Source organism: Arachis stenosperma, chromosome 3, assembly GCF_014773155.1.
Source record: "Arachis stenosperma cultivar V10309 chromosome 3, arast.V10309.gnm1.PFL2, whole genome shotgun sequence".
Taxonomy (NCBI): domain Eukaryota; kingdom Viridiplantae; phylum Streptophyta; class Magnoliopsida; order Fabales; family Fabaceae; genus Arachis; species Arachis stenosperma.
The window spans coordinates 39,463,170-39,476,799 of record NC_080379.1 but is presented as its reverse complement, the minus strand read 5'-3'; the positions used below and the strand labels follow the sequence as shown (position 1 = coordinate 39,476,799).

Here is a 13,630-nt window from a genome sequence, read left to right as displayed (position 1 = left end):
ATTTGAGGGAGGTTGGCTTCGGCAACACGGTGCCTTTTAGGGATTTCGTCTTTGACAACTCCTTGATCATGACATTCATGGAACGCTGGTATCCGAAGACCCATATGTTCTACCTGCCACGGGTTGAGTGCACTATCACCTTGTAGGACGTTGTGTACCATCTCGGGCTACGCACGCATGGAGAGCCAGTGGGAGGGTTCTTCCGTGATTTCTGCAAATGGTATGGCATCGAGACATGGGAGTTGGTAAAGCAACTACTTGGTGCCAGACCTCCAGTGATTCAGCAGTACGGTTACAGAGGAAGGAGTCTTTTTCGTTGAAGGTGACATGACTTCGGGACTGAGTCCGACATATGCTTGGCACCATTGATCCAGAGACACTCCGATAGTATACGAGGTGTTACATCATGTTATTGATTGGGGATTATCTGATGACGGATAAGTCGAACAACCTGGTCTATCTCCGATGGCTGCCACTACTTGCCAACTTTCAAATGTGTCGTGGTCTGTATTGGGGTTTGGCAGTGCTTGCATGGACCTACCATTCGCTGTGCTCTGCAGCACACCCAGGCACGAAAGACATAGTCGGCTGTACTCCGCTGTTGATGTCTTGGATATACTAGAGATTTTCGTAGTGGTGTCCATCTAACCAACAAGTTTTCATGTATCCTATGGCAACAAGGTAACCATCCTTTATGGTTTGCTTGTGTTCCAAAATTGTAACTCATTATGATGTTTTGTGAATTGAATTCGTGTTATTCTTACAATTGTTGACAAGTTGATAGGGTTGACAGAGCAGAGCAGGGACCAGCACGAGTAGAGGGTCTTCCGATGGCATATGTCACTAGATTAGTTACTGATGAATGAGGTTAGCACTAAGATTTAATTCTCTTGTAGTTCCATGAATTATTTATCCTTTAATTTAGCTTGTATCACTGATGATTATTTCACAACTATCGTTGTAGTTTGTGTGGATGCCGTACGACGACCCTACACTATAGGCTATGTGTCCATCATGGTTTATCGATGAGGCAGAGTGGGGGACATGGATGTTTGTTATCCCCTTCGTCTGCTTCAACATTGTCGAGGATGGTGGAGGAGATAGGGTTCAAGGATGCATTCCTGATTCATACCACCGACCAGTCCTCCATGAATCGCTTGGCGGAGTAGTTTCGCACTGCCAGGGAGCAAAGCAACAGATAGGTTCATTACTCCTTTGCTCCTGCGTGCACCTCAGCTTGGATTTCATACACATCACTGGACCCTAGCACGTCATACAGAGCAGGGGTGCGATCGGGTATCCAGTATGCGACTCCAACTCTTGCCCACATCATCCCGCCCACAGTTCACACCGCTGTATCCTCCACCGCCTCAATCTTAGATGCATCAGTATGCCCCCGTTCCTTACTCAGGGGGATTACTATGTTGCACTTCCACCACCGCCTCCACCGTAGCTACAGGATCCCTCTGCACAGGCACAACCTCATGCAGACCCATGGCTCAGCAAACCTCAACGCCAAGCACAGCCTCCATGATGTGGCACCGGGCATCAGTTGCACTACCAGGACCACCAGCACTAATGATGTTATATTATTTATTATGTCGTTTATCATGTTATTAACCTTGTGTTACATAGTATTTTATGTACTGAACGTTTCATGATGTCTGCAACTTCACCGATATTGTGTATGAATATTTTGTATCAGTGATGTTTCAATACTACAGTCTAGAATACATGATCTAAACATAGAACATAACGATAAAACACACCGTAAAATAGTTAACAGAGAACACAATCTTCAACTGTTACATAAACGATTCACACAAATTAGAACATGACATTCATAGTATTTAATACAACAAAAATAACACTAAACAACTCTGTAATTGCCAGCACAGTAAATGGAAATAGCCATCTAAGCTTCGTCCGTGGGTTGGTTAGGACAACCTCTCCTAGTATGCCCGATTTGCCTGCATAAACCATACCTCTTCTCTTGGTGCTCGCCCTCATCCATGTCATTCCGTAACCTAGTGGACATAGGTTTTCCAGTAGCCCTCCTACATATGAGTGGGTTAGGACGAAGCTCAGTCCCATACCACTTTAGCCAAAATGCCTCGTCTGATATTGATGGAAACTCCATCTCGTATACCTTGAACACAACTTCCTGCATATACACCGGATGAAAATATAGAGCCCACTTGATGCTTGCGGCAGTGATGAGCGGATATTTTATACGCTTTTTGGCATCATTTTCATATAGTTTTCATTATTTTTTGTTTAAGTTTTATTATGTTTTCATAGGTTTTAGTGTTAAATTCACATTTTTGTATTCTACTTTGAGTTTGTGTGTTTTATGGTGAGTTCAGGTATTTTCTGGCTGAAATTGAGGAGTTTGAGCAAAAGTCTGACTCAGAAAAAGCACTGCAGATGCTGTCAGGATTTGACCTCCATGCACTCGAAGGAGCTTTTCTGGAGCTACAAAAGACCAAATAGCGCGCTCTCAATGGCTGTAGAAAGATAATATCCAGGGATTTTTAGAAATATATAATAGTTCATAATTTACTTCGAAAATGAAATCCCAAAATCCAGCCCTATTCTTGGCGTCCAACGCCCACAGGGGAGCAGCTGGCATCCAACATGCAAAAGGGAGTCCCTAGCCAGTGTTCAATTCCCCTAAGGAGTCCTAGCTCATGAAGACACTCAAAGCTCAGCCCAAATACTCATAGATTGGGTCCGAAAAGTGGATTTTTGCACCCCTAAGACTAGTCTATCATATTTCTATAATTCTTAGTCATTAGATTAGTATATATAGACAAGAGTTCACCCTTGTTATGAGCTCTTGGACACTCCACATTTTTCATTACTATTTTCTGTATAGTATGAGTCACTAACCTCCTAAGGTTAAGGTTAGGAGCTCTGTTGAGTTTCATGGAATAATAATATTACTATTCTATTTCAATATGTCTGATTCTATTCTCTTATGCAACCTCGTTCTTCATCTTATGAATTGAGGGTGACCTGTGACAATCACCCTTGTTCTACCTGGCTTCCGTGCGAGTCCTGACCTGGATAGCGTTAAACCAAAGCTAGAGATTGTATTGTGGATTCCAATAGAGTACCTGTGCAACTTTGGACACGTGACATGAAATTTTGTTGACCGTGGGTAAGTGAGGTTTTTGTGGTGTTAAGGCTAGAGTCAGAGAAGCAGCACTTTCTGATCCGGAAGCTCTGCCTTGTCTATGGCACCTTGAGTAGGATTATGAAGGGGAGTGGATTGCTTAAAGCTTCATCTTCTGCTACAGTGAGAAACCTAGAGGTGGCTTGATGAGAGGACATGAGTCACTTCAACATGGTGGATTGCTGTAGTAGAGAAGGTTAACTTGATGAGAGGACATGAGTTAATCACTTACGGCTGCCATTGAAGGAATCAGAAAGTTATTGAAGTAGACAGTAAGAAAAGTTAATCCGGAAAGACAAAGTATATCCAAAGCCTCAACCGATCTCATACCATTGATTTCACACCTATCTAATAACGTTTTATTTATTTATCTATTTTATGCATTTTCCGTGACAAACTATATTTTCTATCCGCCTAACTAAGATCTGCAAGATAACCACTGCTTATTCAAATCAACAATCTCTGTGGGATCGACCCTCACTCACCTGAGGTATTACTTAGACGACCCGGTATACTTGCCGGTCTATCTGTGCGAAACGTGTGGAGTCAATTTTGTGCACCAGGCGGCACAAGTGGCAAGTGCATGATGGCATGTGAAGTGGAGAGATTGAAAAAAGGCCACATTCACACATTCTCGCCGTGAGCCGAACACGGAATAAACCTTGCGACCAACCCTCGAACGGCTCTAACTCCTCAACGACAAATACTGAAGCCCATCTGTCACAATGAGTAACACACATCTTCGGGATGCCATCTCTGTTCTTCTCAACGGCATCCATCAGCAGTTAAGAAAAATGATTTCCAGCCGCTAGTTGTGCCTGTGCCTGCCTGTCCTTCATGACGAATAACTTTTGCAGTCTCTTGTAAGTGCATTGCACGATGGAAAAAATTGGTAGGTACCATGTACCCTTTAGCATTGCATTGATGCACTTCGAGAGATTTGTTGTCATGTGACCAAATCGGTGATCACTGTCGCAGTATTGTAGCCAAATTTCTTTGTTAAACCTACCAGCCTAGTCCGCCATCTCTCGCGACAAACCTCTCAAGGCATCTATGTACCATCGTACCCAGCCTTGCTTGGACTATAAGTAGTGTTTATGAGGTATCACTTGCCCTCGGCAGAATTGAAATGAGACATAAAGTTTCTGGCCATGTGTCTAACACAATAAGCATGGAACACCCTGGGAGGATGCTATCATCGTCCCTCAGTGCAGCCTTGATCACCTGAGATTTATCAAAAATAATCAACAGGCCTTCCTATGGGGTGACATGTCGTCTCAAATTAGTCAGAAAAAATGACCATGACTCTATACTCTCAGACTCCACAATTGCAAAAGCAGTAGGAAGGATATTGCTATTGCCGCCTTGTGCCACTACAATAAGCAACACATCACCGTATTTGCCATACAAATACGTGCCATTAGTGCACATACAAGATAATTTAAAGAATACAATAAGACGCATATTTTAAAATTTGGTAATATTAATTATAAAATTTATTAATTATAGACATTATATGTATGAAATTATGAATATTAGTTGTGTCTTATGTAATAAAGAAGGTGAATAGGTCCATCACTTGTTTCTTGGCTATGATTTTGCTTGGCAAGTGTGAAGTGCGTGGATAGCTAGGTTTGACCGCCAGTGGTCTGTTCCAAATTCGATGAAGGAACATTTTCTTAGCTGGACAGAAGAGCCGCGTAGAAAAGAGGATCGAAAGCAGTGATTGATGTGCTTTTGTGCGATCATTTGAAATATTTGGTTGGAAAGGAATAGGAGGATACTTCAGAATAAGAGCAAAGGGGTAGAAGAAATTATCAACATGACTTAGCTTAGCTGTAATGAGTGGAGAGGTGTGAATTCCTTATGTTGTTAATGGCCATACCGAAGATGACATGGAAATTTTTTCATCTATGGTTGTGCTAATTCCTTTAGTTGTCTGTATGGTTTGTTGTCTGGTTCTGGTTGCTCCACTTTAGTGTGTTGAGCTCTGTTTGCGGAAAAAAATTATGAATATTATGAGTACAAAATTCTGGATGTTATTAATATAAAATTGTGGATGTTATGTGTATGAATTTATAAATGTTATGAGTAAATTTATCAATTAGATAAATTAATTTAATATTTTGACATTTTTTCAAATACAATTAGGATAAAATTTAAAAACATCTATGTTAACTTGTTAGTTACTTATGCAATAACTAAAAAATGATACGTGTATGGATGTAATATCTAATAAACATGAATTTAATTTTTAGATATTAGTTGTATGTATATGAACTTATAAATGTTATGTGTATGAACTTAGTTAGTAAAGTATAAGTATGACTGCATATAAAAATTACATAAAAAAAATCAGTTTATTATCGTACCTCATCAAAGCTAGTGTGATTTTTCATATTCTTGGAAATTGGTTGATTGGCAACAACCTCGTCAGGTGAGTCCGTCTGTTATTCAAATTATTCTTAAACTCCTTCCGACATAGGTACCGTATTAAGATCTAATTCAAATGCCATATTATTTGCAATGATAACGGCGACTTTTTATAAATTTTTTTGGCCTATCCTAATTGTGCTTGTAATTGAATTAGAGTTGTGATTTTTGGCCTGAGGGAATAAATGGCCTTCATGATAATTCTAACAATGAAAAACCTAATAAACAAAACTTCCATGTTTGCAACTCCTACAATGATAATAAATAAATTAAAGGAAATAAAAAGCAATTACAATTAAAATTATTTAATGTGTATTATTATTACCGTTTTTTTATTGTTATTAGTTTTTATTATATTCTTAAATATAATATTGAAATTATAAAAGGGAATATTAAGTAGTGATTACAAAAATGCCTAATAGTTAAAAAAATAATATTATAATTAATATCATTAATAAGTGAGATTGATAAAAATATGATACATGAATTGATAGGAGAGTAAGATAAAAAATTAAAATGTTATTAAGTTATATAAATAAAATAAATTATAAAAAATTTTATCTATTTATGGCTAACATTTTTTTGTTACCAAACATTTTCCTTTCAATTATTTACTCCAAAAACAGAAATAAGAAAAACAAAAAACGACTAATATCTTTTCATTGAAAAATTGTTATAACCGACTGAAAGCATTCTACCGTGCCAGGTCTTTAGAGGGGGTAGAAAAATTTCAGCAACATTACAATGATTGTTGAAAAAGTATTACGAGTTTAAGTAGTTCAATTTGAATCCTCAAATTTTGTGTATGTCATGATCAGCCTCTTGTTCATCATCCCAATTATTAATATCTTGAGTATTCCCATAAATCGAACTACATAAAAGAAAGTACAAGACATTAATAAAACTTAGAATAGAGAGCAGCGCATAGTAATAATCATAGTGTCCTCTGTTAAGATTGGTCGATAACCAACTCACTCCATTTGATCTCCTTGTTCCAACATTCACAACCTTAACAATGATGCTGGCTACAAGGTTCCCCATCCCTAATCCAAGGTAGAAGAGTGCAACAGCAATGCTTGACATTGTTTTAGGGAACTGAGAGTAATAGAATTCTATCTGTCCAATCGCATTAAGAGCCTCAGCTAAACCAGTTAAGCAATATTGCGGAACAAGCCACATTGCAGACATGTGAACCACACCTTTTGGGTTGTCTATGAACCCTTATTTTATGGCTTCGTTCCTTCTCTTCCTCTCTACCAATGCTGCAACTACCATGGCCAAACATGAGAGTACTAACCCTGCTCCCATTCTATGCTTCAATGTCAGTGCTCTTGATTTCAGCAAGGGAATTAGGAGGCGGTCGTAGATGGCAACCCATATGGTTAAAGAGAGGATCAAGAAGACACTGAAGCTAGTTGGTGGAAGCTCTAATCCAAAGAGGTGGCGGTCCATGCTGCCTGCTTGGACCACGGAGAAACTGTGCTGGGAGGTGATGGTGGCAACGATGATTCCGGTGGACCACATGGGAAGCACTTTGATAATTGCTTTCAACTCTTCCACTTGTCTCACTGTGCATAGATTCCATGGATCAACTGGAATTCCATCAGAGTCCAGCTCTCTCTCTCTGTTCTTGATCATGCAAGCCTTGTTCAGGTACCTACATTCATAGGTTCTATTGTATTAATGTAAAGGGTGATAACATACATCTATGGAACTAGAAATCAGTTACCTTGCTTTATTTGTTGGTTCAACGAGATTTGATCCATTTTTGAAATACCAACTGGTTTCAGAATTGTTAGGAGGCAAGGCCAAGTGTCTGTTTTTCCAAGCTGCGGCAATCACTTGTGCAAATCCTGTGAATAAACTCTTATTTGGTTTCACTTTGACATACAAGAGAGAACCCAAGAAGAACACTGTTGCTGAAACTATCATTAGCCCTACAGGAATCCCAAAACCTACAATCCATCCATATTTGGCTTGAATGTACACAATGAATATCACTGCCACCATCACTGATATTCCAACCGAAACATAGTACCAATTGAAGAAGCTCTTCATATTCCTCTCATTTTGAGGGTTCTCAGGGTGGTTGATTTGATCAGCACCAAAGGCTATGGAGCATGGCCTAATGCCACCAGCTCCTAAAGCTGTTAAAGCAAGGGAAGAGATAAGAAGCAGCAGTTGAGGTGGCGTCGGAGTTGGACATGCTTGCGCGTGACACTCCGGAGGCCTTGCACGCCGTATGATTGCAGTAAGCCACAACACAACTAGGCCCTAAATTGATCAGATGAATTAATAATTAGTCAGTTTTGAAGTATAGAAATTAGAGATTAATGAATGATGGGGTTAGTTATCTTACAAGAAGCTCCATGAGAGTTCCTCCTGCAATAACACGAAATCTTCCAAGGAGAGAATCAGAAAGAAAAGCGCCAAAGATAGGCATGAAATTGGACATGGCATTCCACAGGAATATAATGATAGCTCCGGTTGCAGGATCAAAATGATACTCATACAGTAAGTACAATATCATATTTATATGCAGACCTACACTTGCAACCTTTTCGAAGATCTCATTTGCTGAAAGAAAAAGAAGAGAAAAAGTTGGAAATCGCATATTTACTACTGATGTGTGTGTGCATAAGTAGAAACAGGTGTATGATATCACCTATGATAAAAGGCATGGTTCTAACGCCACCCTTTTTGCTTGTAACTTGTTGGGTGGATTTCTCTTGATCAATTGAAATCTCCATGCTAAAGCTACTTGTGCTAGACACCCTTAAAAGTTATTCACACAACGTTACTGATGTTTAATTGCTACAGTACAATAGCTTTACATATATATGGACAAGAAGTAGCTCTTGTGTCGCACGCTAGAATCTATGTTGGCCTTAGTTATAATCTTAATTCTTGATGAAATATATTGGACAACAATATTGTAAACTATGTAGCATTTTTCCTGAATTTTTTTTGCCGCCTTGGGAAGGCTCATAGATGAGAGGCAATATATATTGACTGGAATGAATGAATGAACACCTATAATTTAGTCGGCTGAAAGAAGACACTAGTGGGTTAAGGCGCAATAGTTACATGAAAAATGACGGAAGACTATTAGAGTTTATTATTTTTGTCATTATTTTTAATTATTAATTTAATTTTTTTAGTTTAATAATTTAACAATAGAAAAATATTTAATAACAAAAACAAATTAACCAAAAATTAGTCAAAATTTATCTTATTTAGTATTTATTAATTATTTACATAATTAATAAATATTGTAAATAATTAATAAAATAAATTTTGAATATTTTTTTTATTTTTTTAACATTATAGTTTAATAATATATTTTTAGTCTATATTTTTTAAAAATTAATAAATAATCAATAATAAAAAATAATAAATTCTAATTATCATCCAACATTTCTCCTATTACATCTACTAAATAAAATCAAACACCACCAGGAAAGAAGCACATATTTCTCTCACGTAAAACATCCTAAGGGTTTAGATGTGCTTTTCTCGTTTTTTGTCCAAGGATCGAGATACTCGTGCCATTTACTTACTTTTGCCATTCTATTTGGTGATGAATTACAGGGTATTATGAAGCCAATGATTTTTGTTGGCAAACGGATGAGAGTTGTTATTAAGAGTATTGGAGTATTTCTATACAAATTGAAATTTTTATTTTTTACTTGATTAAGAATGTTACAAAAGGTTTCAAATTAGATAATTAATTAAATAAAAAGTGTTGGTGCAAAAAAATGAATTTTACTAGACTTCTGACGTCTAACGTCGCTATTCGACATTTAGCGTTAGGAGTGCGATAGAAATTGGCTATTGCCACCTTGACATTTAGTACTACTTCTGGATGTTTAGTGTCAGGTGCACAACGCAAAAAGAATTTGTCGCTGCCACCCAAGTGTTTAGCGCCATGATACTCCAAAAAAAGTGAGTTGGAATTTAGTGCCGGATCACTGGCGTTTAGCGCCAGTAATACAACAAAGCAAGTTTGGTGTTCGGGTGGTTGGGCGCTAAACGCCACATCACCCGCGTTTAGCGCCGGGTTCGCTGCACCCAATGCCTTGCTTTTCAAATTCAAATTTTGAAATAACCCCCTGATTCTCTCCCCTTTCCCCAAGATCCCTTCCCCTTTTTCCTTGATCCTTTCCCTTTATCCCTCCCTATGAGAGAGTGTTGGCGAGGTCAAAGTCAAAGTCATCAAAGTTCAAGTCTTTAGCTTCTAAAACAGGAACATCATTGGGAGACTCATCTTGCTCAACGTCAGCTGGATTTTGGGTAGAAAAAATAGTTGAAGTCATTATAGCTGATGTCGAAACAGGACCAGACTCTTGCTGGGTCTCTGCATCAGTCAGAAGAGGCATGTAGCTTGCTTGGGGAAAGAAAATATAATAAAGTATTACATAAGAGATTGTAATAAAAGAAAGCAAAGAGAGAAATAAGAATGCAAACCATTGGAAAATCGGTTGAAGCTTGAGAGGCAGTAGTCGACGGAGCAGTTGGAATAGGACTTAGAAAAGGAAGTGAGGTAGTCATCTTGGGAGGAGGTTGTGTAACCACAGCTTCGTCACCTGATGTGTCGACACCTAGCTCAGAATGACTTTGGGGTCTAGTATGAGATCGAGAACTATGAGTTATAAGTTTCGACTATAAGGTAAAATGAATAGATCATTAAAATATACCAATATGTAAGTTAACCATTAAAGATAAAGTGTGCAAAAAATACCTTGACGGAAAAGGTTGGATCATATTTTTTGTACTTTCTTGGATTTATCTGCCATAAGAATGTCGACGATTCCGTGTTTTTTTTTTTTTTTTGGAAGGGTGGCCTCACTTGCACTCGACCGTCCTCTATCTCGACCCCTTTTGGATTTTGTTTTCTTAGGGGCGGCTACCTCGTTTGACTCCCATTTTTTCTCGACTAGTTTAGGGTTGGGAGCAACACCTGTTAAAGTTGTTGGCCGAGCAGCTGAAAAAGTAAAAGGGCATAAGGAAAGTAAGGACTTAAAAGATTTTTAAGCACTAAGAAAAACATGGTACTTGGAGGATATCTACCAATCCTTGTTCGACCATGAACTTTATCCCTGGCGCCTAAGTAATAGATGCCACCAGTAGTGTTTATGCCCAAGGTAGGAGGGTCTTTTCTTCGGAATCGATAATCTACTCCTAAGGCTCCTTTAGGAAGGTCAGGTAGTTATTCAGCAAGGCTAAAAGGGGCATTAAGAAAAGAAGAAAATTTAAATGTTTTTGTAAAGTTCTTTTTCTGCAAAAAGGGGTATCGACTTAAGGCTTTAAAATAGCGACCGAGACATTTATAGAAGTGTGCTTTCTTTTTTCTTTTTGCATACCTCTTTGGCCTCGATGAAAATGTAACTTACGTTCCAAAAATGTCATTTTACCTTATAATATTTCTCAAAGGCAAAATTTCTTTGATGTGCTCACCTTTGATTTTCTTAGATGCAGCAATAGTCTGTGCATGAGAAAGAACCAAGTTAGAAAGAGCTTGCTCAATTGAAGGGCGTTGAGAAGTATAATAGTTCGACCACCATTTGTGAAAACCAGGGGTTGAAAGGAAGTATAATTTGAGATCAAATCTTTGGTATTAGGTAGTTACTCTTTGATGATTCATATCCAAAATTTGGTCGAATTCTTTCAAATCCAACACTTCATAATTAATCATCTGAGTGTCAGCTTCAAGAGAAAGTGGGGAAGGTAGTGCTTGCACAAGAGCAAATTGCATCGACACATATTGTGGAGAATATGTGACAAGTTTCTTTTTGAGAGCCATGGTCGACTCACGAGGAAGTCCTACGAGAAGAACTTGAGGAGTAAGGGTTTTTGCCCACAGTTCATCAAGAGCCTCTTGATTCTCAGATTTGAGACTTGTGAGAGAATAAAGGTAGCCTACTTTACTTTTTTGATATGCTAGAGGATTCGGATGATAGGTCGAGTCATTGTTGTTTTAACATTAGGAATAAGTTTAATGAAGTGCAAAAAGCATCGATGGATGACATGCCCTGCGGTTTCAACCAAGTAAGAGAAGAAAGTTGAATACCTTCAAGTGAAGTTTTTCGGAATTCAGAAGGGGCAATAAATTGAGGCTTAAACACATACTTGAGCCATAAATTGACAGTCCAAAGGGGGCCAAATGGATTGATCGATGATTTTCCTCGTCGAATTTCACTAACTACCAAAGAAAGAGTCTCATACAATTAACCTAAGATAAGAGAAGGAAGATTGATGTATTTTTTTGTGATGAAGCATGATGGCTAATAAAAGGTAATTGCTTTTTTGGATTTGAATTGATTTTAGGCAGAAGACAAAAGTATTAAGCCATAAAAGCAAAAAGGCAACGTGTTCACTGTCGGTAATGGGATCCTCATCGAAACTCATATTATTTTGAATAAAACCCGACACAGACGTCGAGTCAAAATTATATCGAAGACGTCTTCATGGGGTTGCCCAGCAAACATCTTCCCCATCAGGCGATAGGTCAATCAAGGTTGAAATCTCCATAAAGGTCGGGCCCATCATCCCATAAGGGAAATAAAAATTGTTTGTGGCTGTACACTAAAAATATAAACTGGCTCCAAGTAAAGGAGTAGTATAAGATAAGTCATAAGTGGCTAGTTGGAAGGCAGATACTATACCTCGAGACTTTCAGAGGGGCTTGTAAGAAGGAGAAAGCCTCGAGATCCAAATTGAAAATAATGAGTTTGACTCCTTAGGGGGAGTAATCCTTATTGGCAAAGTATATGGATTTTATTCTTTTATAAAAAATTAAAGGAAAGTGTTGAGAGAAAGATGAAAAGAAAGCAAATATCGACTCGATTTATTCCAAGGTCGAGATAGGACCTAGGTATTAATATATGACATTGGAAACTTAAAATGGGAGAAGTACTTGGCTACGCCATAAGGCAGTGGTCTCTATGTCAAGATTAGGAGTCCTTAAGGTTCCATCATCATTATAAAATTGTGACACATTGGTCACTAGAGGTGTAGGATTTATGACTTGAATGTCATCATCATCCTCTTGAGATGAAAAAGAAGGAGCAACAGTTGTAGCATGATGTAGATTTTACAAACCACAAACTACCGGCAAATGTACTAGATCGTATCAAGTAATACCACAAGAGTGGGTTATTGTTCCTACAAGAATTAACGAATTAAGCAAGCAATAGTCAATCGATTATTCTAGTCAGACGATCAAATTTAAGGGTTTCAAAAGCAATTTCATAAAAACAATAAATTGAGTAAAAGCAAGTCGCAAGTTATTGAGAAAGAAATATGGTTCAAAAGAGTTAAGATTTTAGAGATGTTGAAACTTTAGGAAAAATATTTTTCTTTGATCAAGCAAAGATGTATCTATGGCAAATCAAAAGTAATCAAACTCCAATTCATTGGTAATTTAATTTCTCTAATTCTAATCAATTATCAATTTTTTGATTAATTAATTGTGACAAGAGGTTAAGAGTGTTCACTGATTTAAAAACCATACAATTCTCAAAAGCCAGAGTTGGTTGATTCCATGTCACTTATCAAGTCCAAGTTCAAAACCTAAGAGTCATGAGAATAAGTTTTCAAACTTAATTCAATTAATTAACTTTTTCAAGATATTAAGAGAATTCAAGTTAAAAAATAATTGTTTTTCAACACATTCAAATTCTTTGGATGAAGAACAAAATTTTTTTCTTAAAAAAACATCAATGCATTAATCAAGATAAAAAAGTTATAATATTAGTCCATAGAAATCAACAGAGCTCCTAACCTTAACCAAGAAAATTAGTGGCTCATGCTTCAAAATAAAAAACAAAGTATGAAAAATGACAAAAGGTCCAAAGGTCCTCTCAAAGTTTTTCAAAGAACCTTATATACTCGACCTAAAACAAAGCCTAATCATTAAATTCAGTTTTAATTCAAAATAAAATCAAATCTATTCAAATCTTCTGTCCTCAATCTTCAGTTTTGTGTCTTCTCTTTAAAGCTTTAGTGGACCCAATTTTT

General features: G+C 37.5%; 1 pseudogene; it reads right to left on the bottom strand.

Annotated features, from left to right (window-relative positions):
* Positions 1-6,403: 6,403 nt before the first annotated feature.
* Positions 6,404-8,388, bottom strand: LOC130965942 (protein NRT1/ PTR FAMILY 1.2-like; annotated as a pseudogene).
* Between the last annotated feature and the right edge of the window lie 5,242 nt (positions 8,389-13,630).